The following is a 27777-nucleotide window of genomic DNA, read 5'->3' as shown; positions in this document are numbered from 1 at the left end:
AGGGAAAACTGTAGTGTTGATGATTATTTTTCATCTGGTTATTATTCATAATTTGAGAGGAATTGAATGAGCAAAAGGAGAGAATGAAGACAAGAATGATGCCGCGAACTTCTTCATCAAAATAACAAAGGTCAAATTTTAGAAAAATATAAGTTGTATAAGTACCCAATCTTGTTTGTAGTTGGCCTGACTATTTGGCTGATAAGCTTTACGATGAATGCACTTGTATCCCCCGGGATGATTCATCAAGGGTGGCGACAGGCCGTATTTTGGAACCCGTATGTTCAAGGACTCGGGAAGGAATTTTTAACAAAATCAGCTAGAAAAAGTGTTTTTAACTATGTTCATGTTCATAGTTTTTTTTTTGTTCTTTTTTGCGAGAGAATTGGTTGGAAAGAAAATGTAACGTTAGAAACTATAGTTCCTATTTCGTAATTTTTCCATAAACCCAATTATTGAATGGTAGGGAAAATATACTTTTGTTTACAGAAAAAATTTTCTATGTCTAATATCTTATATTTCATTTGCTTGTGAGGGATATTCTGGTTTTTCACAAGACACTGACTATGTCTTCTATATCTCATTTCCTTGTGGGGTCATATTATAATTTTTCACAAATTAGGCTCGATTTGAAGAGCATTAATCTCCTAAATAGATGAAAATAACTCGTTAAATGTTAAATTGAAAACCCATGGGCGTTATGTAATACAACCCCAATACATTCGATGCTCTTTTGCATATTTAAATTCTAAAAATTTAAACAAAAAAGTGGTCGTGTGCGTTCGTCCTCTTCCATCCGACATGACACATCACCTCTCCGCGTGTCCATCGAATACATTTTTAGCCGTTCCGTTTTGGGTAATGTGCACATTAGCCGGCTAAAGATGAAATGCCCTTACGCAGATGAATATTTTATCAAACTTTAGCCGATCCTCGAATATAAACCTAAGTTTAGCCGGCTAATCTTAAGTTTATGCTCACACCTATCTTTAGCCGTAACATATATAAGTTGTTCTGTGACGAATGCCCCGCATGTTATATAGGTCAAACCGGTCGTTCTCTGGGAATTAGAATTGATGAACACAAGAGATCAATTCTCCAAAATAAATCAACGACTGGCTTCTCCAACCATTGTATTACTTCCAACCACTTTATAGACTTTAATAAAACAAAAATTTTACACAAGGGCACTAAAGGTAAACGTATGGACCTTTTGGAATGTTTAGAAATATCTTCAGCCCTAAAACCAAACCTCCCAATCGTAAATGACCAACTTGATTTTCGCCTGTCTCCGGTTTTAACATCTGTTATCTGATAGTAATAATGTGAATAATGTGTATTTCGTGTTCCTATGTATTTCATGTTCAGTTTTGAGAATGGGATGAAACCCGAAACATGCATGTCAACGAAAATAATTTTAATAAATTGTGAAACGTATAGTCGAGTGTTTTTTATTGTTTTATTTATGTTAAATAAATAAACGCCATCTGCCAATGAGGTTTTCCTCTCTTAGGTTTTAGCTCTTAGGAACTCACCATTAGTTGTATGCAGAGTGTTGGGCCAACTCGGTCACAACAAATTGCGATAACAGAATCTGAACAGAATTATTATTAAATGTAGATTATCCTCCATTTTTCTACTAAATGATGAAAAAACTATATTAAATTCAGGAAAATCTCTGGTTCAATTCTACCAAAGCGAAAAGTCATATCCTTTAAAACACAACTTATTGATTTATGAATCACCATATATCATACAAGTTGTGTGAGAGAGAAAACAACGATTTCGTTGTTTCTGTTTTAGCTGAAGAAATTATTGCGAATATCTATTAGAAGAAAGAGGTGTGATCACCGCTTATGACCTACATCAATACTGGATCATTATATATCTTTGTTAAACAGCTCGTACCGGCCGTATACGTGTAGTTTACATCGTATAATGGCAGAGTTTAAAAGAGGTCGTAAAGTTGGGTTACTCCAGGCAGTGATCGTGAAATATTGGCGAAAGGGTCAACTGAGAAGAATAAACGGCTTATTTAATTGTTGCCGGAACTGATTGGGGATGGCTACATCGATAAACGTTGTAGCTTGTAACAACCGATAGCTTTGAAACATCGCCCATCGCTTAATTGTGTTCGAAATATCGATATCACTAATACCATTCAATTTATTTTCAATTCCTTCAGTACGGATATCAATACTAATATTATGTTAACGGAGAGACATATTATAGTTGGGGAGCCCAAGAGGGAAATTCGGGATTTAATCGAGCGTGTCAGATTAATATAAGGGGAGATACTTTGGACCCTGTAGAATACCTCTACCAAAAATTAGACCTGTATATAGGGGGAATTGTCTAAGGCAGCCTGTCAGAATAGTAAAAAAAAACAATCATGGTACATACTTGAGCGTGTCAGATTAAGATATATGTGGTTAATTACATGTTGAAGAGTGTATATTCTGTTAATCTGAAAATTTGAGCGTGACAAAAATGTGTGGAAGGGCGCCAAACTTGCAAAAAAAAGTCACGTGTACATTCTAGAGCGCGGTAGCAAGCCCGGAAAGGAACGGAAATTTCCTCAAAATTATAGACCAATCAGCCTACTATCAGCACTAGGAAAAATCGTCGAGAGGGTTATCGCTAAAAGGCTGAATGAGGAAACAGAAATGTTGAAGATAATTCCACCCGAACAATTTGGATTTCGACGAGAACATTCGACTGAACTCCAATTACTACGGCTCATAGAATACGTCACCGAAGGAATGCAGACCAAACAGGCCACAGGATTGGTTCTGATGGATATCGAGAGAGCTTTTGATAGAGTATGGCACGAAGGCCTAATCTACAAGATGAAAAAAGCAGGATATTCGACCAAGCTATGCAAGATTATAAGGAACTATCTGAGGAATAGAAACTTTTATGTGAAAATAGATGGAGCAACCTCTCAAACCAGACAATTGGAAGCGGGAGTGCCTCAAGGATCGGTACTTGGACCTCTGCTTTACGTAATATACGTCTATGATATCCCGAAGAATGCTAGAAATATGCTCACCTTGTACGCAGATGACACAGGAATAGCGTTCAGACATCGACGCCCAGAGATCATACACCGGAGACTGCAGGAAGCCATAGATGAATTACTCAAATGGTGCATCAAATGGAAAATACAAATCAATGGAAGAAAGACTCAAGCAATATTACTGCAAAAGAGAAGATTGAGGATGGAAGAAAACCTTGAAGTTGATGGAGAAGAGGTTGAATGGAAAAATGAAGCAACATACCTAGGAGTGACGCTTGACAGAGGACTTACATGGAAAAACCACATCAAATGTGCAGTTGATAAAACAAAAGCCGCAATGAGTAAACTTTATCCACTCATAGGCAGAAGAAGTCATATGAATAAGAACATCAAGTTGACGATGATTAAAACAATTGCGCGACCACAACTCACATATGGATCGGCGGCATGGGGCTTCGCAGCCAAGACCCACATCAAGAAAATACAGGCCACTGAGAATAAACTCCTTAGAATGGCGATGGACGTACCCTGGTTTGTTAGGAACAAACAAATCTACAAGGACTTGGAATGGGAACCAATTACAGAATTTATGAAGAGAAAGGCGGAAAGGATATTCGACAAAGCCAAAAAACATACAAATGAGGAACTACGAAGATTAGTCGACTACGATCCAACGGAAGAAGCTAGAAGGTCAAGAACCTACCACCGAAGACCCAGAGATCAGTTAAGTATTTAAATGTAACCAAAGAAGAGCTTAACCTATAAAAGCTATAGGCAGCATACAAATATCAACACGACTATGATCGTGTGAGAGTCCAGAAACCATAAGAGTCAACTGGTTAATAGGCAAAATGCCCGGAACCTATGAAGAAGCAGTTAAGGGTTTTTAGTGGGTCTCGAGCTCAGAGAGTGAGAATCCCCACACTGTTCCCCCTCAGGAGAGGGTGTGTTCGTCTGTTTGCAGATTTTCCCCCTGCTACACCAAAAAAAAAAAAAAAGCTTTTTTTATTAATTTAAAGCTAATGATTCAAGAATAACGGAAAAAATATGATGTCAGTTTCAGCTAGCCGAAACAATAAAAATTGACCATAAAGGTCACAAAAATCAGTTTTTTTGAATTATCTCCTCTCCCGGGGTTCAAATTGTTTTCGCATTCATTGTAAAAGTTGTAGAGCATTACATTTTCTACAAATTTTGTCGGAAGCAATTCATTCTACGTTCAAACGTTTTTGAGATATATGGCGATGAATGTATATTAGACTGGGTTTCTACATTGACCTTGGCCTTTCCCATGTGTGGCTAAGTTCCTTGCCCTTATCGCCCTTTAACTCGAGAACGGTTGAGAGGAGGCAAAATTGCTTCAGACAAAAGTTGTATAGAATTTCATTATCTACGACTTTCATGATGAATACTGAAACTATTAGAGGTACAGGAAGGGAGATATTTAAAAAAAATGCCTTGTTATCATCTTTAAACTGTCAGAATAAGAAAACCCCCCCTGATTTGTGTCAGATTAATGGGTCAGCACGTCTACAATACCGAGATTTAACCATTTTTATGAAAATCTGACACGCTCGAGTATGTGTACAGGGTGGGCAAATTTCGATGTCTTAGCACTACAGCTTTTAAACCAGTGGGGATAGACAAAATCTGATACCCCATTCTTGGTCTCTTTTTCTGAGCAACTAACAAGAGTATTTGTCATTTTTGTCTACCTTCTTTTGTTTTCGACTTATAAGCGAAAATAGGAAAAATGGCGATTTCGAAATAAATTCATATCTCCGCTAATATTGATGATAGAGCTCTGGAATTGAAACATTATACAGGCACTTTTTTAAGTAGAATCCAGTGGCGTGCTTGCCTTTTTAGCAGGATTTTTAATTACGAAGCTATGACCCAAAGTTAGGTTTTTTTAAATGGGAACACCACATTTCTGTGCAATTTTCTGAAAGCTTGATTCTTACTGATTTCAAAAATATTTAACATCATATTATTTGTATCAATATAAACAATAGAAAATGGTCAAAAACCTTTTTTTCTCAATATTTCTATGGTTTCAACTTTTGACGAGCACAGAAAAATAGAGCTTCCTATAACAAGAGCAGTCTCCTTCCGGCAATGTCATTCTTTCTATACTTTTTACCAATTTTCACAGAATTTGAATCTTGGAGAAATTGAGAAAGAAGCATAGAAATGAAAGGACTAATAGAAGGAGACTGTGGTAATGATAAGATGCTACATTTTTCTATTCTCATCAAAAGTTGAAACCATAGAAATATTGAGAAAGAAGGTTTTTGACCATTTTTTATTATTTATATTGATACAAACCATATGATGTTATATATTTTTGAAATCAGTTAAAATTAAGCATTCTAAAAATTGCACAGAAATCTAGTGTTCCCATTTAAAAAAAACATAACTTTGGGTCATAGCTCCGTAATTAAACATCCTACTAAAAAGGCAAGCACGCCACTGGATTCTACTTGAAAAAGTGCCTGTATAATGTTTCAATTTCAGAGCTCTATCATCAGTATTAGCGGAGATATAAATTTATTTCGAAATCGCCATTTTTCCAATTTTCGCTCATAACTCGAAAACAAAAGAAGGTGGCCAAAAATGACTACTACTCTTATTAGTTTCTCAGAAAAAGAGACCGAGAATGGGGTATCAGATTTTGTCTATCTCCACTGGTTTAAAGGCTGTAGTGCTAAAACATCGAAATTTGCCCACCCTGTACAATTAACGATTTGTTTGCATTTCCAAAGGACCGCTGTGACCTTGCGTCACATCTGAATGATCACTCTCTTGAAAAGTAGCTTCCTTTGGGTCCAATTAACATATGCTCTAAAAATCTGAAACGCTCGAAAAAAAATTTTTTTTTACATCCTTGAAAACCTGCAAACGCTTTCCCCACCGCTGAAAGTGCATACTTCATATAACCTTTTTTTTTTCTACCATCTAATCTTCAAAATCCACTAGGTCTTTACGACGTTTGAGTAAATCCCGATTTAGCATCGTCTGCTCCCCAACTATTATTGTTCTGAAAATTGGGGTAACAGGATTTTCGTTTCTGATTTATCTGACTAAAATACTACAAACTTCGCTATTTCAAATGGGACACTCTATTAATTATAACTTTTTTCGCTTCACTATCCCCATCTGAGTATTTTTGTCTAGTACTTCTCTATCCCTGTTCCTGATACTTTCGGGGATATTAACGGTTTTCCAAAAAAATTGCCAAAAACATGGATTCAATGAAATAGGCATAGAAAAGACATTTCATATTTAAAAGTTGAAATTTTGAAAATAGGTCATTGAAATCCTGTGGATGAGTTTCATGTAGAAAAAACTCGATTTTTTAATGGTTTTTCAACAGCCTGTATCTTTTAAAAGGAGCAAATTCGGAAGAAATAGCAAAAGAAAGTGTTTCTTTTGACCTCAAGAATCTACTGTTAAAATATTTGTACGAGACTCACCCTGTATAGTAGTCATTGCTATTTCCAATACTTACCTCAACTCCGGAACTCAAAATCTTACCGAATGGGCTATTACCAATTAACATATTAGGATTTTCCACAGCCGCCTGAGATGTCAGTATTTTCACGATATTAAAATATCTGATCAATGACGGACATAAGTCTTTACGACATTGAAATGTCACTAGCTTAACCGGTTCAGCAGATTGAATTGATTTAGCTTTGCATATCTTGATGTCGACGATTTCTGCTGAAACACATCTATGTAATATATGTCGACGACATAGCAGTGATGGAAAAATATCAATGTTTTCAGTTCGATATATTTTCGCTACATCGCCGCATATAAATCTCAGCGTTCGCCTGAGAACGCTTCAATAGAATTTCGTTTTTTTACGAATATTCACCTGAAGGTTTCCATTTTACTTCCATCATTTCTGAGGTTTTTTCAACCTTTCCGTATCACCCGCCTACTCAATCGATCATCTCACTGTCTGTATTCCGAAATGCTTCGATTTATTTGCTTCACTTTAACGTGAAAAAAGAAAAGGATCGGAATGGAGTATGTATTGTATAGTCAGGCTTCGGAAATAAATTTAAACTATGAATACTGTATGTGTATGGCATGTTTCGATTTCCATCAGGTTGATATTCGGAAACTATTATTTTTTTATATAGGGGAAATACGTACGAAACGACATATATGGACAAAATGACATAGCCGCCTTATTTCAAAATTGGTGTGCTTTAGCGACTTCCTGATAAGTGTAACACGTGAGGGCAGCCATATTTACAATACTGCATGTGAAATGTTGAGCGCCGCAGTAATCATTTCAAATGTGTTTCTTGCCTACAAAAATTTATTTCACACTAATTTTTTCCTGTTTTCTGGTGAGTTATTTTTTGTTTTTTTTTGTAATTGTTGCTATTAAAATCGATAAACTCTGGAAGTATCTAGTGATTCCAGTTAATTTTATTGCAATTATTGGTTGTTTGATTTATGATTATGATTTTTTATTGTTGTTTGTTTACATTTGGACAAAATGACATACATATACAGTGGCAAAATGACATAGTTTATCATTTTTTATGTGATATGCCGTGGAACTACGAAAAAAAACTAATCGGCAGTCCTGGAGCCAAGAATCTATGAGTAAAGCTATTAAAGCATGAAAGCAAAGAAAGGAAAGCATTGGTATTCCTCAGGCGACGGTTAGAGGACTCAATATGAACAAAACCTTGTAGTGTAACTCTAAAGATTCAGGAATATTCAAAAAAACATTTTCAACTGAAATTGAGCGGGAGTTAGCGAAGCTCATGAAGTTCTTAGAAACGCGACCCATTTACAAATTAGGTGTTTGTTTAATGAGGCTTGTGGAAGAGCTGCAACTGTTCAGAATGCAAGTAATGGCTTCAAAAAAACAGGCATCTGGCCTATCCTGATATTTTTCAGACTGCATGTTTGAACCTACCGAATTCATAAATATTGCGTGGAATAAAGAGGATATTACAGACATTAGACTTCCCAGCTCACATTTGCCATCAACTGAATGTCTCCACATTTGTTCAATCCAAAAAGATGCGATTAAAGATGTTGAATCTATTTTACATCCAACGGCAACAAATAACGCTGCTGATGCCGATATCATCGCTTTTTGATGTGCTTTCTGATGTGATGAACCTGAATAAAGAAACAAGTGTAGTGGATTTTAAGGTAGTTGGTGGCTGGAGCATCACGATGACGGTGTGAGACCTGGTACCACTCACTGACATATCCAGTTGCTAATATGACGCCAGCACCACAGGGCCAGTTCATTCGAGGCCAAGGAAAAAAGAATCAAAACCAGGCAAATGTGATTGGCTTTTAACTTTTTCTCCAGACTTGCAAGAAATTATTGCTAGAAACAGACCAAAGGATCCATAGGCAGAAAAGAAGAGACAAGTTAAAAGAAAAATTTCTGATGATGATGAAAGAAATATTCCTGCTACCAACAACACTTCCTCATCAGAAAAGAGATTGAGACTATCGAGGCACCGTACAACTACTCAGATATATTATGGATCAAGAAGCGAAGATTTCTTATGCGAGACAGAATACGAAGGTAGCGATTGCGTTTGCATTTATTGCATAATGATTTCTTTTCCCGTTTTAGCCCGGTGAGGGTTAGTTACGATGAAGGATTTGTTTTCTTTTGGGCTCATGCTTCATGCGCTGGTCTCCCAAAGTCTAGCAAACGAAATATTTGTGAATTGTGTTGTTAATATTTTAGTATGTCATTTTGTCCGTACTATATGGACAAAAGGGTTTTTGTGATTGGTTGCATTTTTTCTTAATATATATTTTATTATAGTCCTTACAAACAGAAGACTTTGTTGAGACTTTGATAGTCAATGAACCTAAAATGAGTAAAAATCAATGAGACTGATTAACATTGCGTTAAAAGAATAAATGTGATGAAAAAACAAAACACCATGTCATTTCATCCGTACTTTCCCTACTTTACAGGGTGTTTTCAAAGGTGAGATTTTTTTTGACAGAAGGTAGAACTCATCAGAATGAGTCGTTTCACCAAAAATTTTCTATATAAAATATCCAAGATGGCTGAGATATAATCGCTAGACAAAATTTCATTGAATTTCAACTACAAGACTGTGAAAGGTGCCTCTGGCGTCGCAAAAACGAAACAAAACATAAACATATGGCTGGACAATGAATGGTTCAGTACCAAGTTCCAGGCCCGGATCTACGATTTTTTCTGACCGGGGCAAAAATTCATGATGGCGCCCCCCCCACCTAAGGTTCTTAGGAAACAAATATGTAATTGCATATTCGTCATCGCGATTTCAACCCGAGATATTTTTTTCGCTAATTCGAGGTCGTTGATTACGAATATGCAATTAGATTTTTCCTAAAATGAGTACTTTAGGAAAAAATAACTCTTATTTTTTTCCCATTGTTCCATTAAAAGTTATTTTTTTCCCAAATTACTCATCTGAGGAAAAATCTAATTGCTTATTCGTAATCTTCGACCACGAATTAATAGAAAAAATGACTCGGGTTGAAATCGTTCGAAAACTAAAAAAGTTTGTTTTTACAAGAATGTCGTTTGCAACCCTCGCTCACCTATCGTTTTTACCCGCGCTTTACGAACGAAATTATTCCGAACGAAAATTAATTTTTTCAGAGACATATATCGACCCGGGTCATTCTACTTATTAATCGAGGTCGTAGATCACGAATATGCAATTTGATTTTTTGTAGGATCAGTATTTTGAGAAATAAATCACTTTAAGTGCAAAATTTCGAAGAAATTGGTCAACTTTGAGGAGGTGTAGCAGCCAGAAAAAAAGCACTAGTCATATGCTGATTTTTTTGTGATAGATTGGTTCTTTGCGAATAGAAAAAACCACACTTCATTCATCTACCGCTAACAGTTTAGATTTTATAATTTTTTCCGCGAAGGTCCAAAATTTCCGATTTTCCATCGACCATAACTTGAAAACTTAATTTTTAAAAAATATCTGTTTGCATATTCGTGTTCTACGCCTTCGTATTAGTGTACAGTACGAATTCGGTTTTGATCGGAGACCAAAAATTTTTTTCAAAAAATCCATACAGTATGGAAAATTTTAAAAATTTTCGATCTCTACGATTTCCACGATTTCCACCAATATTGTTGTATTTACTAAATCGAGGGCGTAGATTATGAATATGCGAACAGAATTTTGCTGAAAGGTTTAGGTCCATAAAAAATCGGAAATTTTGGCCCTTAGTTCCAGATGAAATGGGGATGAGTCGGTAATTCCCCAGGCAAAGAAATTACTGGCTCTATGCTTACGACACATTGTAGACATATCCCATCTTTTCCTATTTCACCCAAGTGTGGCGGTCATTCCTAGACGAGTAAATAATACCTACATATACAGTTAATTGAGCCCTTATTGATTTTGAAGATTTTTGGCATAGTGATGGTATATCATGTTTCCATTCTACAGTTTCGATTGTAGCTCTAGGAAATTAATTTTTTCCGAGAAACTAAAAAAAATTTCAACCTCTGGTTGATTTTGGCGCCCCCTTAAGCTGACGCCCGGGGCAAGCGCCCCGCTTGCCCCCCCCCCCCTAGATCCTGGCCTGCCAAGTTCACCGGATTAGAAGCATCGGGTGACTTTTGGGAGAATCATAATTGTTGTATCGTGCAATTTAGGGTGAAAAAAAAAATGTAGAAAATCGAGGCAGTTTCTTGACAGTGCTTATGTTAGTTATGTTAAAAAAGTACTATGATGTTTCCCCATTTCATCCCATTTTTACGACGATTGTTGGAATGTTCGAACAAGAAGATTGTGATGCCCATTGTGAAAAAATTCGTGAATAATTTAGACGAATTTTATTGGTGGGATTTTGAAGTATAATATTCTTTTTTTCTGTCAGTTGGTATCGAAATGGAGCAATTTCATAAAATCGTGTAAGTTATCAAAAAAAAAATGAGAAAAATTCGGCAATCCCAAGTTTCCATTTTCATTACGACGTAAATATTGAGCGTGCCAATATCCTACACGAAACCACATGGTCGAATCGATAAGGTTATTTCATTGCTTTGCGATAATTCAGCTAACAAATTATCTAGGGTCGTATTAGGATCTATTACAGAAATCAGTTTCAACTTTGTCATTTTGAAAGTTTTGTATAGGTGATTTTTGGTGAAACGCTTCATATTGACCTGTTAAAAAATTGCCTCATCTTTAAATACAGCCTGTATATGAAGTCGCAAACGACAAGAACAGTTATCAAACCAGGAGCAAAAAAAACAATTGAGAATTAATAGAGTAAACATTTGATTTCTCATAAATGAACGTTTGGTTGCTACTTTTGAAACGGTCACATAATTTTCAAACATTCTGAATTTTCGTGGAGCAGTATATTTTTGAAACTAACACTTTAATCAGCCCTAATACACTTGAAAACTATATCGGTAACACGATATGTGACCTGCTGGGTAAATATCTTTCCGTATAATCCGATTAAGAAAATTTTTGGCGTTTACAAAATTTCAATTCGAAGCATTATACATTTTCTGCGCACAACCTCTTCTTTCCTGCATAATTATGGATGAAGGGAAAATAGAACAATTTTTCTACAGAAAAGCTGTAGATTTAATGTTTTATTGGCTTTTTCGTAAAAAAAACTATTTTCATAGTGAAATCATATAGTAATTTTATCTGCTTTCATCTCGGTTTTCATCAATAATGAAGAAACATTGGGCTTCCAAGTTGGGAATTAATTTTTCAAATAACGTGAATTATACGCGTCAGTTCTGGTTGATGCATTACTGAATAGACAAGCCGGTACATGAAAATTATTTGGAGCTTTTGAGAGATGAAATGAATGAGATATAAACCCAAATGGCTGGCCCCTCATTTTTAAATATTTCTCATTTTGGCTGTGGAAACAGAGGGCGATAATGATTGAGGAATATTTCAGGAGGTCCAATCTCTGAAATTAAGAGTTTCATCTTAAACACAAGAAATAAGAATTACATTTTTTCAGACAATTCTGTTGCGTTAAAAGTTTTATAATATTCGTCAAAAAAATTCTGTCGAAACAATGTTGCCGAAGAAAATACATAATTTGGAGATTTATTCATTTTGAACATCTTTCGAAAGTTTCAATTGAATCTATCTTCATCAGCCATTCCATTCGCACAAATTTTCGGTTTTTGCCTATATAAATCTACGGACTTAACGAAGTTTTTATATGACGTTCAATCAATCACTCCGGTCATTTCTGAAGGTGAATATTCCGAATTATCATTGTTGCCAATCTATAATTCGCTCTTCCGATGAGAATCTGAGATGAATGATGGTGTTCTCTTGACACATTTGGGTATACCCGAAATTTTAATGGACCTCTCTAAGCCCACCTGACTGATGCTGCTCAGAAGTAATGATATCGATGCATCATTTTTGAGAGCGCTACTGAATTAGGACATGTTCTGATAACTTTGAAGTGGAATAAATTGATTTTTACATACTTAGTTGCTGAATTATACAGGGCCGGTCTTTGACTCGTACGATTATCTTAACAGTAGATTCTTGAGGTTAAAAGAAACGCTTTTTTTCTTCACCATTTTTTCCGAATCGGATCCATTTAAAAGATACAGGCTCTTGAAAAACCATAAGAAAATGTAATTTTCAGTTTTATCTCACGAAACGTTTTATCGCATGGAATGAATTTCGGAATATATAAAAATACCAACTCTTGAATCTAAGTTGGACTCTATCTAGTAATATTTGAACGTTCTGCAAAACAAAAGTATTCCTCATACTTTCTCGTATAATGCGCCGTTTTCGAGTAATTTGAGGTCAAATATAAAAGAAATATTCGGCTGAGTGCAACACTGAAAGATCCACAGATTAAGCTCATTATTCTGAAGGGAATTTAATTTTTCCAGTGGTGGCATAGCTCATTATGACAACTTAAAATGGCTATTTTTTTTTTTCATCAGGGTCGAATCGGAAAAAATAGTATATGAAAAATGTGTTTCTTTCGACCTCAAGAATCTAGTGTTGAGATATTTGTACGAGTCAAAGACTCACCCTGTATAATAGAAGCATAGTTGTTAAGTTTTTTGGCAATAGAAGAAAAATTTTTGATGGATGAGAGATTGAAATTGAAAGGAACCTATTGAAAGAAATTTATTCAAGATGGTATAGGAATAGATAGTATAATTATAAATAATTCACAAATAGAACGAAAGAAGACTAGTAAAGAACTGGATGGAGAATAGAAGGAAATAGGAAATTTAGATACAACGTAGAAAAAGATTGAGGAAAGAAGGCTTCATCAAAGCATTTGCACAAAGCATCTTGATTTGGTGGAATTCAGAACAATGATGAAGTATTAGAGATTCACATTTCAGTAGATAATTTTCCCTACCATCGACAATTCGAAAAGAAAAAATTTGTTGTTCATATCAGTGCACAGGACCATAAACCGTCAACAGAGTGAGCAAAGTTGAAAGGACAATAATTAACAAAGGTAATTTAGAGTTTTATTGCTGAGATGTCATCTCGATGCCTATAGCTTGTAATGATCTCCAGTTTTCTGAGAAAAATTGGAGTTCATTTTAGTACATTCCTTTCATTTCAAATTTCCACCTTTGAAAATATTTAATTCTCAAATATTCAGTACATTCATTCCGATAGGCAGAGTAAGTGTAGAAAATCGTTTATCTGTGTTTAACGTTGTTTTTCTTGCATGCCTTTGAAGATTTCGACGGTTTTCTGATGTTGATATGCGATAAACCGGAGCTGACGACGTTTTTCATTCTTGTCGCATTCTGGAATTTTCAGATTTTTAACGGGGATTTGCCTATAAAAGCAGATTTTCCCCCGCGACGGTCACTTTTTATTTCTGCTCTTTTACTTTCGACTCTTTGACTTTGACTGTTTTACTCTTTAGTCTATTTAGTTAGTTTACGCTCCGTACTTTTCTGCGATTCGACTTTGATTGTGTGCACGACAAGCCGTTCAACAAATTTATAAATAATTTTGTGTTGCTAGTATTAGTGCTCTTGGGAGCACTAATTTCAGTGCCTGAAATAAAGGAGGTAGGTCCCCGTCTTTACCGTTCAGTTTCTTAATTAGACCTACACCGGTTACTTCTTCGACACTGCTGTACTGTATCGCTTTCTGTTATCTTTTGCCGTACTTTACCCTGTTTCGCGAGTCTGACTTTTCCCTTCGCTATCAGTCATGGTGAGTAATCCCTTGGGGTACTGAAAGGAAAGTCCCGTCAACCCCCCTGTTCGCGTTCCGCGTCATAAGTGTTGAATCCGAAATCTCTTCTTTGCTATCAGTCATGGCGCGTAAGCCCTTGGGGTAGAGAATTAGAGATACCGGTCGTCGTCTGTGAAATCCCGTAGTTGCGCTAAAAATAGACCTTTTCCTCGCTATCAGTCATGGAGCGTTAGCCCTTGGGGTAGCGAGTAAAAGTCTCGAGTAGTTCCGCCCTGTTTGTGTTTCTTTCAATTCTGGAGAAATACAATTAATCACATCCCGATACCGTATAGCAAGTCATTTCACTTCGCGAGGTCATTCTTAGTATCCATTTCGTCAGTTCTGGTTGGCGCATTTTATTGAACAACCTTTGATTTTTCACTGTACCCGGTATAAACTTTATAAAGTGCTCGTGATCGGATAGAATTTCCCAAATGTATGTTTGCTGATAGATTCGCTCATATTTCATAACTACACATATCTCCGTTGTACATATAATCAGTTTCTGAAGGTGTGAATAAACTAGTACATAATTTGATTTTGACTACTTCGTTATCGCTACCACCCTAGATAACAGCGAACTCTGTCTCCGACTGGCAGCTGCTCTGGTGGGTTTGCTATTATTCCTAGTGAAAAGAATAGCTAGCGCTCGAGATAAGTTTTCTCCGAGGTAACCACGTTACAAGCTACAATATTTCATGGTTAATTCGAAACATCTGAAAGTAAGTCCCTCTATTCCTTTTCAACAACTTGTTTTGATTACAGAGATGCCTCGGAATATTTGTTTCCAGTGTCACACTGCAAATAAAAACAAACTATCAAAAATAAATTTGGTTTTCAAGCACCCTAATGTTTACTGGCAAACAAAGTTGAAGGTCCTATCAAAACACGGTCTCCTGAGTTTTATCGGTTATGTATAGTTGGACCTAGTTAGTACAAAGTGCAAGCTGCAGAGCGGATGCCAACATTATTCATCAGAAACCGCAAACATAATCATCATAGGTCAAGCTAAACAAGGATTGAATAGGACCATTAATATTGTTCCATTAACGCGTCATTGATGATACTTAGGATTGATTTATGGTTCGTTGTTATTTAGAATAAGACTTGGTTATTTTGGCGATGAGAGATGAGAAACTTTTTTCACTTAAATAATTCTTAGAATATAATTTTATTTTGTGATTCAAATTTCGAATTCTGAATTCCAAAAACTAAATTACATACAGTCTTTTCCATTATAGTCCAGATTATATGTAGTTTTTTCCATCATTCTAATTTTTGTAGGTATCCTCGATTATTATTGAACCTTCTGTTTCAACAACCGTAAATTTTGCTGAAATCTGCAAAATGGGAATATTTCGACGACCTCGTTGTTACAATTCATAAAGGGCAAAGTTGTATTGTCGGATCTAGTTTCAAACTGCCACCGTAGAGCTACTTATAACTACCAAAATATTTCTCTAATTACGATATCCACACTTCACGCCAGTAGTTCACATTTTTTAATATCTTCCTATCATTCATAAATTCCATCGTCGATGAAAACAAAGGTAAATTTGTCGATAGCTTGGAAAAGTTGACAATATTATAGGACCAGATTAATGACCCGCTCATTTATCGAAAAATATTATAAGGAGTTAGAATATATTAATTCTGAGTCAACTTCACGAATAAGCAATAGATATACGAGGATGTATTGATATCTAGTTAGCTTAGACCAGTTCCATGCATAAAAAAAATATTGCGTTACCATAGCAACGAACAATAACTCATTAGAAGTGTCAGTGTGAAGTTTAAGGTCAAAAAGTAAACCAGAGTTACGCAATAAATTAAAAGAAAGAAGATGTCCACCGAAATTGTGAAAATCGAAAGCTTGGAATATCTAGCCATCATCAAGTACCTGTATTTAAAAGGATTAAAAGGTAAGCAGATTTACGAAAATATGTTCAATATCCTTGGTGATCAATGTCTTCGTATGCGACCGTGAAAAATTAGACTGCAAGCTTCAAAAGAGGGAAAGCTAGTTTCTGTGTCAGTCCCCGAAAATATCGATGCAGTTCATGATATGATTTTATCAGACCTTCGAATTGGGCTAAAACGGATATCTGAAGCACTGAATATTTTATGCGAACGCGTTCATCATATAGTTCACGTCAATTTGGACATGAGAAAAATTGCTGAAAAATGGATCCCCAAATGTTTGAATATTGACCAAAAGCGTGCAGGGGTAGAAGCATCTCGTTCGATCTGTGCTCATTTGAAAACGATGTAGACTTCTTAGACCGAATTGTTACTATGGATGAGACTTGGGTACATTTCTACAATCCAGAAACAAAGCAACAATCAATGGAATGCCGACAATCTGGTTCTCCAAGACCTAAGAAGTTTCATGTCAAAAAATCTGCTGGAAAATTTCTTGCTTCAGTTTTTTGGGATTGCCATGGAGTTTTATTCGACTATTCGACATTACTAACCACTCTATGGGAAAAAATTAAGGAGAAAAGATGCAGAAAGCTATCCAAAGGTGTTTTGTTTTTGCAGGACTACGTCCCCGCACACAAATTTCATGTTGCCATTCAAATTACTAGAATTTGAATCTCCCTAATTCACCAGATTTGGCACTATCCGACTATCATCTAGTTCCTCAATTGAAACAGAGTTTAAAAGGTCGTAAATTTTTTTCCAACGAGGAGGTAATAAAAGCTGTGGAGGTCTGGTTTATAGAGCAAGAAGAAACATTTTTTTTGAAAGGTCTAGAGACGTTGCAGGTTCGCCGTCATAAATGTATCCAATAAGAGGAGAATATGTTGAGTAATAAAATATTTTCACATTGAAATTTTGTTTGGTTTTATAGTAGGCTAAGAATTTTTCAATATATCCTCGTATTTATTATGATTCAATATGATGAATCTTTGAACAGTGCGTTATTAAGTTATAAATAGAGCGCCCCATTTGAAGTCGATATCCATTTCCGAAATACTTATCCCGGCGTTGCAGAGATAATTCTGTATGAAACTCTCAGAAAACTTTTTCCCAGACAAATATCACATCAGCTTGTGGTGTAAACCCTATTAAAAAACCTCTTTTTGTTTTCTTTTTGTTATTACACTCAGTATATGGATATTGTTCATAGGAAATGCTTCATCCTTGTTCTCACCGTATACTATAGAATACCCTCATTAATATTATATGTGAGAGAGAGTTTATAAGTGTAGGTATCTTTCAAGGGTCCGGGTAAAACATCAGCTGAACATTGGTCATTTGTAAATGTTGGGTAGGATGTAATGCCCATCATGCAGATGCGAATCTTATTTACCGAAGTAGTTTCGTAATTAATGATTCCACTAAAGAGCAGCAGAGTCATTATCTCTGATGGTTAGTGATGCCGTTTGTAGGGAGCTACTGGAAGCATTCAATTCTGCCGGCTGCATTGAAGAACTTCAGAGGGCCTATGTGTGTATTGTTGGGGAATTTGTGAATTCTGGTGTCGCTCAAACCGTCTGATGGTTAACGTTGATAAATAATAATGTGGGCTTAAATTTTTATTCGATTAATGAAATAACAAATTTCAGTGTTAACTACGCAGATAACTCAATTGCAATATCTGAGCCAAGTAAGTTTATGGAACTCTATGCGGACAGAAATTTAAGATGAACAACCCATATTGATGCATTGTGTAAGAGACTAACAGCTTCTTTTTTGCAATCTGCAAGATTTTCGCCTTTGTCTGTTAAATGTATATTATAGCCTAGTATATAGTCTCCTAGCTTATAACATCTTGCTCTGGGGAAGTTGCTTGACTTCTCTAGGGTATTCGTAGAACAAAAGCAAGTCATACGTGCAGTATGCAGATGCTGGCATCTCATTGAAGTTTCTTGGGGTTCATTTGGATCCGACCCTGACGTAGAACATGCATGTCGACTCGGTGGGGAAAATAAGAAAAAATAGCAATTCCAAACTTCTCGAATATTCTGTGACTTCAGGAAACCACAGAAGAAAACTAAAATTCGATATTCCGGAAGATAATTTTGATATTTCATGAATTGTATGGATACTCAATAATCCCAAAAAATATGCACAATTCATAACATGTCAAAATTATTCATTTCAATACCAAAAGTAGTTTCCTTCTGCGGTTTACGGACACAAACTAATGCAGCAGTTCAAAATTGCTGTTTTGCTTCATTTCGAGGTTTTGTATAATCCGAAAGTTTTCATTTTTAGAAAAAGAGTGTAGGTGACCATCCCGTCTTCTTTTGTTACGTATAATAAACTTTCAAAATGACAAAGTTGAAAAAATTTTGGAAATGATTACAGAAATACATCCTAATACAACCCTAGACCTTTTGTTAGCTGAATTATGTGGTTTCGTTTAGGATATTGGCCCGTTTGATATTTACGTGGTAATGAGAATGGAAACTTAGGTTTGCCGAATTGTTCTCATTATTTTTCAGTAACTTACACGATTTTATGGAATGGCTCATTTCAATACCAACTGACAGAAGAGACTTAGGACACAAGTGTAAAAAATAGAATACCTAATACTTCAAAATCTCACCACTAAAATTCGTCTGAATTATTCACGATTCTTTTCACAATGAGCATCACAATCTTCTTGTTCGAATATTTCAAAAATCGTCGTGAGAAATGGGATAAAATGGGGAAAAATCATAGCAATTTTCCAACATAACTAACATAAGCACTTTCAAGAAACTTCCTCGATTTTCTAAATTTTTTTTCACTCAAAATTGCACGATACAACAATTATTATTCTCTCAAGTGACCCGATGCCTTTATTCCGATGAACTTGGTACTGAACCATTGTCCAGCCATATGTTTATGTTTTGTTTTGTTTTTCCACAGTCCCGTACTTGATCGTACGTATCTCAGCCATCTTGCATACTTTATTTAGACAATTTTTGGTTAAACGACTTATTTTAATGAGTTCTACCTTCTGTCAAAAAAATAAGCCTCACCATTGAAAACACCCTGTAGTCTGGGCGTACCTTTGAAATAAAAAACGTAGTATGTTTCCGGTATAAGCGGAGTTGCAGAGGTTTGAAAATATTCAAGGAAGAAAGTTAATTGTCAAAAACCCAATCAGAAAAATGTCTAATAGGCCATCGCAGAGAATCCACCTGTCCTATTCATTTTTTTTACCGAAATTTCGGTGCACACATAAATATCGAAGTTGTGGCCGTGTTTTGGTTAGGTTTCGTTATATATGTGGATATTATTGTTCTTAATTAGTTTTTATATGATTATGATTCATTCATTTTTATGTAGCCTGACAAAGGTGTAAAATATTCTACGGAAACTTTGCATTTCAATTGGTCTGCTTCCATATTGGCAAGTTGATGTCTTGCCTGAAAATCCTTCGTTTTGGTGTATTGAACAGAAATTCAACTGGAACATGTAACATAGGATTTTTTTGCCTATATTTTGGCTTATGTGTTTATTGAACTTCTTGTCAACATATGTATTATATTTTTTTCGCAATTGTTTATGTTTGGTGGGAAATGTGAGAAATGGAACTAACTTTCATAAAATAGGTAGTTTTCCCTTTCGATCTATCTAAAAAACTGAACGGTCTACCATGGAATTCTGATTCTGATAGTCTCAATTAACGGACATTGATGGTAAAACAAATCAATTCTGTTCAACTGAGGATTTTGAGGAAGGAATTTAAATTGCTTTGGACAATGGGAGCCTGTCACTTGGAATGAAAATGTCTATCGACTGTCTGTAAACCTCGGAAGCCTAATGAGATTTTGCCAGAGCGGCATATAAAATAGTTCGAGGAAATTTCGGATGAGAACGGAGTTTGCTACAGTCAAACAGGATATTTTGTTGTGAGGAAATTCACGAACGGTACTCATTCGACGCATATAATGAATTATGGGACCATCAAGTAGATCCATTATGGATTTAAATTGGATGGTTCCATGTCGGATGGAAAGTGCCTAATTGAAATCAGTTTATTGCATTAAAATTTCGTGGTTATTATCGTGGATAGTTATTCGCAGTGAACGTGCAAGACTCAGTGAAAAGAGGAAATGTATAATAGAACGTTCGAGTGTTATGTGAAATTTGAACACTTCAGAAGAAACTCGAAGTTCTCACTAAGTTAATAATCCACATATATGTTCCATTTCTTAGGCCCAGTTTCACAATCATTGGTAACCAGTGGTGGTTTGTTAACCACTACCTGTGAGTTAATCCAAGGTTTAAAAAGCTGCTCGTTTCACAACAAAAAAATAAGTGATGGTTATCTATCAAACAAAATTGAGTTTTGCCTTTATACCTCAAAGTTCCTTAAATAATTTATATCTATCTATGACGTGTTTTCCTCAACAATTCTTCGAAAGCCTATTTTTATTGATCATTTGAATTTGAATTGAAATGCTTCGATCTCTTTCAAAAATTCAAATTTCATCACTCTAACTCAACATATTTGCATAATAACTATTCATAAGATTCAGTGTAGTTCTTCTAGTTCTATTATTTGACAATAATTCTTGATCCCCTATAGGGGGCACAGCAACATTTTGATATAAATGCATTGCTGCTTTTTCTCCTCTTGAAGGAGGTAGTCCTTCATTTTCATTACAAATTATGTTATGTAAAAAAACTGTGGACTTAATCATTGCTTGTATAGTATCTATACTTTTGATATTCTCATTGAAGGAGCTGAGATTCTTCGCTTCCAAAATGCCTTCCTTTCCACTGTATTTTTTGTTCTTATCAGTGATTTTTTGAATAAGGCCTGCTCACAGCTTCAAAATCACCTGCAATTCTTAGGAATGACCCGCTGGCATAAAAATCCAGAGCTAGTAGCAACTTCTACCTGGACGATAAAAATGCATTCCTACAATATTGAACATGTTATTGATTATTAATTATGTGAACAATCTGATGTAAAATATTTTCTTCGGTCCTTTTTCGCAGTCTTAATCTACAGAAGAAATTCAGGTCGACATATTCCTCAAATTAATTCCTCCTTGCTCCAAATCTTCTGGATCTCACTATTTCCTCATCACTACTATGAGTTGATAACATTTAGTATCGTTCCAAATTTCAATAAGAAATAGCTAGTATCGGTCAAGGAACCAAATCAAAGAATACTATTCCTTCAGCGACGTTTCGGCACCTTTATTGGGCCTTCTTCAGGCTACAAATAGAGAAAAACTCATAAAAAACAAAACAATATACAAATATAAAATTACAATGATCAAAAATAAACATGAAAACAATAAAATGAAATAATATGAAATAACAGGTCGACAAGAACAATTAAAGATGGTCAATTATGACTAAACATCAGAATGTGAACAGACATGTGAATAAAACAACGAAAAAGCACCAAAAAAGGCTATTCCACAAACTCACCATCGGAATACAAGAAAAAATTAAAAAATTGAATCTTTCATTAAAGAAAATCGTCTGCAACATAAAATAAGCATTTAGGTATAACAAGGATCAAAATCATCGATGTACACGGAATCAATACTATGAGTATTCACATCATAATCGTTCACGATGTTCGTAAATAATAACTAATAAACACCCAATACATGTGAAACACTTCCTAACCTAACCAGTAATCTCGAAGAAATGATGAATTGTCTATGACATAACTCAAAATATGTTATCTATGCAGAAAAGCATACGCCACGAAAATTCTATGTCCAGACAACACATAGTTAACTCATGAAATTTTCGGGGGGAAGTCAACCACAAGTTAACTTTAGGTCAAACGATAAACCACACTTTGTGGAACAGAATTTTTGATCTAACCACTGGTCACTACATAACTTTGGGTTAACCATACATTGTGAAACTGAGCCTTAGTGTGATAAGAATAAATTCTCCAGAAAAATTAAGATGAAGAAGAGTTTCATACAAGGATTTCTTCACACCACCGGTTTTCACCGTCCGGTTTTTACCTGAGAAAAACCGGATGAAGAATTATTCCTCGAGATTTATCATTGCAATTGGCGAATCCGAAAATCAAATTCGGCGAAAACTGCCAACTGAATAATCGCCAGTGTGAGGGTTCTCAAAAAAGGTATTGTGCTCAATTTTTGTGATCAAACACCGTTGTGGGAAAACTCTTAAAAACAAATGGAAAAGATACTTTTTTGTAATCCAAGGTTCCAGTCAATTAGATTTCAGCGGAAAATTTCCATTTTGGGAAACGTTATGGTGGTTTTAAGGGGTGGTAATCCCTAAAAACAAGACCAAAACCAACAGTTGCTGGATGATCTTATTTTTTGTTCAGAATAATGGAAAACTATGAGATATCGATGAATTTCACGTAATATCACTTTTCCTTTTCCTTTTTTGAAGTAGCATAGTCAAAGATTTTTTTCAGATGGCCACTTCAGTGATATGGTGATAGCTTTTATTTAAAAAAAATATAATTCCTCTCTGTCAGGTCATTAAATGTCTCCACATACAGGTTTTGCCGTTAGTGGATTTCCTTAGGTTCATTATTCAGATATTAAAATTATAACAATCTTGTGGATTTTAAAGAATAACCCTCATTAATGTTTCTAATACAAGAGACTTTGAGGATAACTTTCATTCCGGATATTTGAAAGGAGGAAAAATTTTCAAATATGGAGTGAATCACGTTCAGGAAATCTTATAAACCTGGATTCAACTGAATATTTAAGAATAATCAGAGATACGACTTATATTATATATTCCGAATCAGTAAAAAATTTGGGACTGAAATATGTGAAAATAACATGAGGTTTATTGAAATAAAAATGAAAATTAACGCTCTATCACTGAAGTGGCGGAATGAAAAAAAAATCTTTGACTATGCCACTGCATTCTATACTTCATTCAAATATATTTTAGCAGTCGGTTGGCCATGAAATAATTTTCTCAAGTTTTTGTAACTAGAAACGAAGTTAGGTTGGCACTCATGAAATGTCGTTAATGTCATAACGCCGTTGCCACAACTAATATCAATTTTTATTACGAAAATTCGAAAATGCCGAAAGTGATTGAAAAAAGAGACAGGGTTTCAGGAAGTGCTATTTAGAATTCAGCTCCGCTCGTTCAAATAGTTATACCCTGATATTCTAAAATCCACAATACGTCAGACGGTAGCGAACATATTCAAGGTAAGAGAATTTATATAATGTTTCATCTGAATCTAAACGACTTATATTTCAGCTGAATATTTCCACAATCAGAAAGATTATGAATGAAAAGTATGTCAAAGAATTTCCTTCTATTGGGAGACCCAAAAAAGTGGTGACATTTGGGAATTTTATGTTTGAGTGAATTAATGCGAAAAGTTAACTACAGGATTTTCGATAAATGTCATCGGAGAATGAGTTCCCTAAAATGGATTTTTCTGTTTTTCATTTGACTTGTCCTATACAATGTAAATGTCTTAAGGTACTAATAAATACCTAATTATTATAATTACATCAATGTATTAAGATGAATAGCCACAAATACGCGCAAGTTGCCCTGTTACTGTTTATTGATGTGAAATTTTTGTTCAACGGTGAAGTTGCATCTTAACTTGAAACTTCCTTCAACTCTTTTCACTTATGTTGATGCAAGATGATTTTTATTGAAAAATTTAACATTCTTGTAATTATCACTGCATCATATGCATTTCATCTTCGGGCTAATATTTTTGAAATCTACAAATGATGTAAGCCAAAGAAGATAACGAACATTAACTCTCCTCAAGCTAGTGCATATTATGATATTATACTGATCTCTTATATTTTCCATGCAAATAACTGGATTTGGTATGCCTTCAATCAGTTTGTATAAACTTCAATTATGTTCGTCAGATATTTTCCGAAGAGATTCGACATTGTGATAAAATACGTAATAACAGAAACTTTTACGTAGAACGGGCAACATAGCGTTGATTTAAAACCCAAAAATGTTTTGACAAGCTTCATAACCCCACATTTTCGTACTATACAGAGTGAAATGTGTCAAATTTCCATGGCCAGCCGACTGCTAAAATAAAGTTGAATGAAGTATACATGAAAAAATGTCTATAGAATGTGAAATTAGTTTTTCGATATCACTGATACTTTACGAAACAGAGGCACCAGAACGAATAGCCGAAAAATGTGTTTCCACTTATAACTTGAAAATGCGGTTTTGATCATAAGCCAATAAATTAAAATAGTTGACTCTTAACCCCTAACTTGTACGAATCGTCAAAGAATCAGCAGCCCTTCTTGAAACATATTCATTCGATAAATAACTTTTCCGCAACTAAAGTTGAAGGTATTTTAAATTTTCTTCTCTTCAACTTTTGTCTATGCTACGCCACTTCTAGAGGACTAAATTTAATAAGTGGCTCGACATTGCCACTTTCTACGACATTACCCTTTCTTGTGTTCTTGAAGTGAATTCTTTTATTAGATATCTTCCTGGTGGATACGATTTTCAATACTCATTTATCTGACACTGTCACGTCCAATGACATATGTCATTGGTCACGTCATTACTAAAATGAATTGAATATAAAATATGTTTCCTACTTCCGGAACTAAAATACGAATATAATATTCAAATTAAAAAAAGTACATAGTAGTTTGTATGGAAATATAATTTCAAATAATATGATATATTATTATATTCTGCCGAATCATATGCGATATAGGTACTGTCAAATTCCTTTCAAGAAATCTAGGCTTTCAGAATTTTCATTTTTCATAGGTGTAATTGGAATCAGAAAAAATTTAAAACGTTCCCCGATAAATCGACCTAGTTTCATTATAACCGTTTAATGAATTTTATCGATAGATGTTCAATCGTACGCATCCGCTGAAACCAAGAGGTGATAAATTAAATTGGCAAAGCCAAAAGGGGTGAAGGGGTGAGCGGTATCATTGGATAACTGACGCATTGCTGATTCATAAAATAATGCATTATTGACTGGAAGCTGAATATAATTTATTACATTTGGACTACCCATATTTCATTTAATATTTCGGAAGCGATTAATTGCGCTGACACACTTTCCAAAAAAACTCCTGAAATTATTATCGATGTTACGAAAGTGGGTATTAGGGCGTTAAAAAAAAAATTCATTCTCGAAAGTTTTGTTTGAATTCCAAAATAGGCCTCTTAAAATATGAGCCCTCAATATTAATTTTCAGATGGTCCGCATCGCACTTTTCGATTTTGTAGCATTACAAAATTATAATCAGGTATTGAAAGAATGAATTTGATGAATTAATTCCTCCAGCATTGTGTTTAGTATATTCTACCATCTGTACAAGGAAACGCAAATCATTTGTAATCCATAAACTGCTATTATAGTTTCCTATGTGTGATTTAATATTGGGGAGATGTTTGTTTGGAAATGGCTGCATGTGCATTCGAGATTGCATAAAAAAACTTATCGCGAAGCGTACGGATTTCTTGAAGAATTCAGTCAGATGCTATATGAAGAATAACGTCCACGATCATAATCTCGAAAGAGGATTTGTTTCCGAATAAAAACTAGTGATCTTACTGATTAGTCACATATCGATTAAAAATTAGATTTCGTGCTTTAAGAACCCTTTTTAAAAGGTGAGTTTAACGATCATTTGTTATATTTTTACTGAATTCTTTTGAATCGTTCATCAGGGTCCTTTCATTGGGTGTAATTTTGTTCATCCAAAAAAATTCTCGATTTCGCTGCCGTACTGCCGTCTCGCCAAATATTGGAATCAACAATTGCTGTGAAAACCGAAGCCATCACCATCCCCAAGTTGACATCTCCACCAACCCTTAAGTAAGAACTCAGTGAGTGCCGATGCTGTTCTGAACATCAGGAAAATAAATAAGTACCTGGATTTTAATTATGAATATTTTCTTCATCATTCACCTTTAACATCTTCTTATTTGTCATTTGTGGTTTTATTAGTTTGCCATGAATTCAATCTTTTAAATGGAACTAAAACTAATTGGCGCCCTCCCAAAATTTGTTGAAGAAAAGAACCTCACACCCATCAATGTTCTCCGGCGAACAGCTGCCGTTCGCAGTGTAACTATTATAATTTTCATTTATTCTTCAAAAGAAAATTCGTCAGGTGAAAAGTACGTTACAATTTCCCATAAGAATAACAAAGGAAAAAAATTTTTTCTTCTGATTTTTATAACTAATGAACGATAAATTGCATTGCAATAATTTATTTATAATTGGTAGTTGAGGCGTTCTGTTATTAAACCATACTCTAATAATGAATAAATTATTAGTCTGCGAATGAAACCATAAATATAATTCACGAAACACGAAAAAAAAAACGCCTGAATAATGTCAAAACTCACTGTTCAACATAAATTTTCTTTTATATCACTTGGATTTGAGAGCAAGAGACATTTCAAGAATTGTTAAATGATGAAAGCAACCAAAAGGCAAAAACATATTTAAAAAAATACGTTTCCATTGAAAGCGTTTTTTCTATTATTCACAAGGTTGGCAAACGTTCCTGAACTCGTCCCTTGAAAGAGAAAAAATTGACTAACCAGCATTTTTCCTCAAATGTCATAGCAACGCTTTCAAGGCACATCATATTCGATGACAGAAACGATATGATAACCAGCAGAGCTGATATTTTGAAACTAAAGTATAGCTACGAGTACCAGATTACTATGTTTGTAGTCTTTCTAGTCCTAAAGTGCATAAAATAATGATTAAAACGGGACCAAAAATCTTTCAATTCCTCGGGATTCAAAGTGCCACTTTAGTCACTTAAGTCCAGCCGCCCAGTTTCATAATCAAATTCAAAGTCACCTTAAAATTAAATCTTCATTTAGTGTCATTTTTAGTAGGATTAAAGAAAACATTAAAATGAGAGGGACTTTAGGTTTGATTATGAAATCAACCCATAGTTCTTAATCCCTAAGTTTATAATATACTATTAACTTTACATTTAGGCAACGTCCTACGAGAACAACTTACCTAAAAATAAAAACAATCTGCAAAATGGCGAATGCGGAGGTATTGAGGAATATTCAAGTATTATCAAGTACTCTAACCCGTGGATTTGATCCATGGAAATTCCATATTTTGAATTTATTTTTTATTTCAGGTAGATTTTCGATTTTAATCATTTCGTAAATATTGTATTTATTCCTCAATTATCAGCCTTGAAAATTAACATACATTGCAGTGCTACAAACGCTTTTGTTGTCATACATACATTCGATGCTCCCCTATCCTATCTAGGGCGACACTAAGGCAGTGCCTTACATGGATAAACTTATATACTTTGCTATCTTTTCGCATTGAAAATTGATGTGACAGCAATGTCCTAGAGTCCTACTAAACGTTCTCAATTATGATTGGCAACACTAAGCAACTATCTCGGTCCAGTCTTTGGAAAAAAACGATTTTTATTTTCCATTCCATGTATCTATGTTCCAAGCTGCATAGTTCAATGTTGAATGGAGATTTTATAGGACTTTCTAAAATGAGTCAATAAGGACGAATTTGATTTTAAGTTTTTCGTAATCTCT

General features: G+C 34.9%; 1 protein-coding gene and 2 long non-coding RNA genes across 3 annotated transcripts in view; 2 read left to right on the top strand and 1 right to left on the bottom strand.

Annotated features, from left to right (window-relative positions):
• LOC123322553 (beta-1-syntrophin) overlaps window positions 1-27777 on the top strand; it is a 274185-nt gene that overhangs the window by 22513 nt on the left and 223895 nt on the right. The gene's annotated exons all lie outside the window — the stretch shown is intronic.
• LOC123310889 lies at window positions 21397-21764 on the bottom strand. The gene is made up of 2 exons (XR_006537408.1): window positions 21661-21764; window positions 21397-21442 (listed from the first exon to the last, which is right to left on the bottom strand). It is a non-coding gene; the product is annotated as an uncharacterized LOC123310889 (long non-coding RNA).
• Window positions 25462-26115, top strand: LOC123310883. Its single transcript, XR_006537407.1, has 2 exons — window positions 25462-25845; window positions 25903-26115. It is a non-coding gene; the product is annotated as an uncharacterized LOC123310883 (long non-coding RNA).

Source organism: Coccinella septempunctata, chromosome 1 (assembly GCF_907165205.1).
Source record: "Coccinella septempunctata chromosome 1, icCocSept1.1, whole genome shotgun sequence".
In the NCBI taxonomy this organism is placed as follows: Eukaryota; Metazoa; Arthropoda; class Insecta; order Coleoptera; family Coccinellidae; genus Coccinella; species Coccinella septempunctata.
This window is presented reverse-complemented; position numbering and strand designations above follow the sequence as displayed.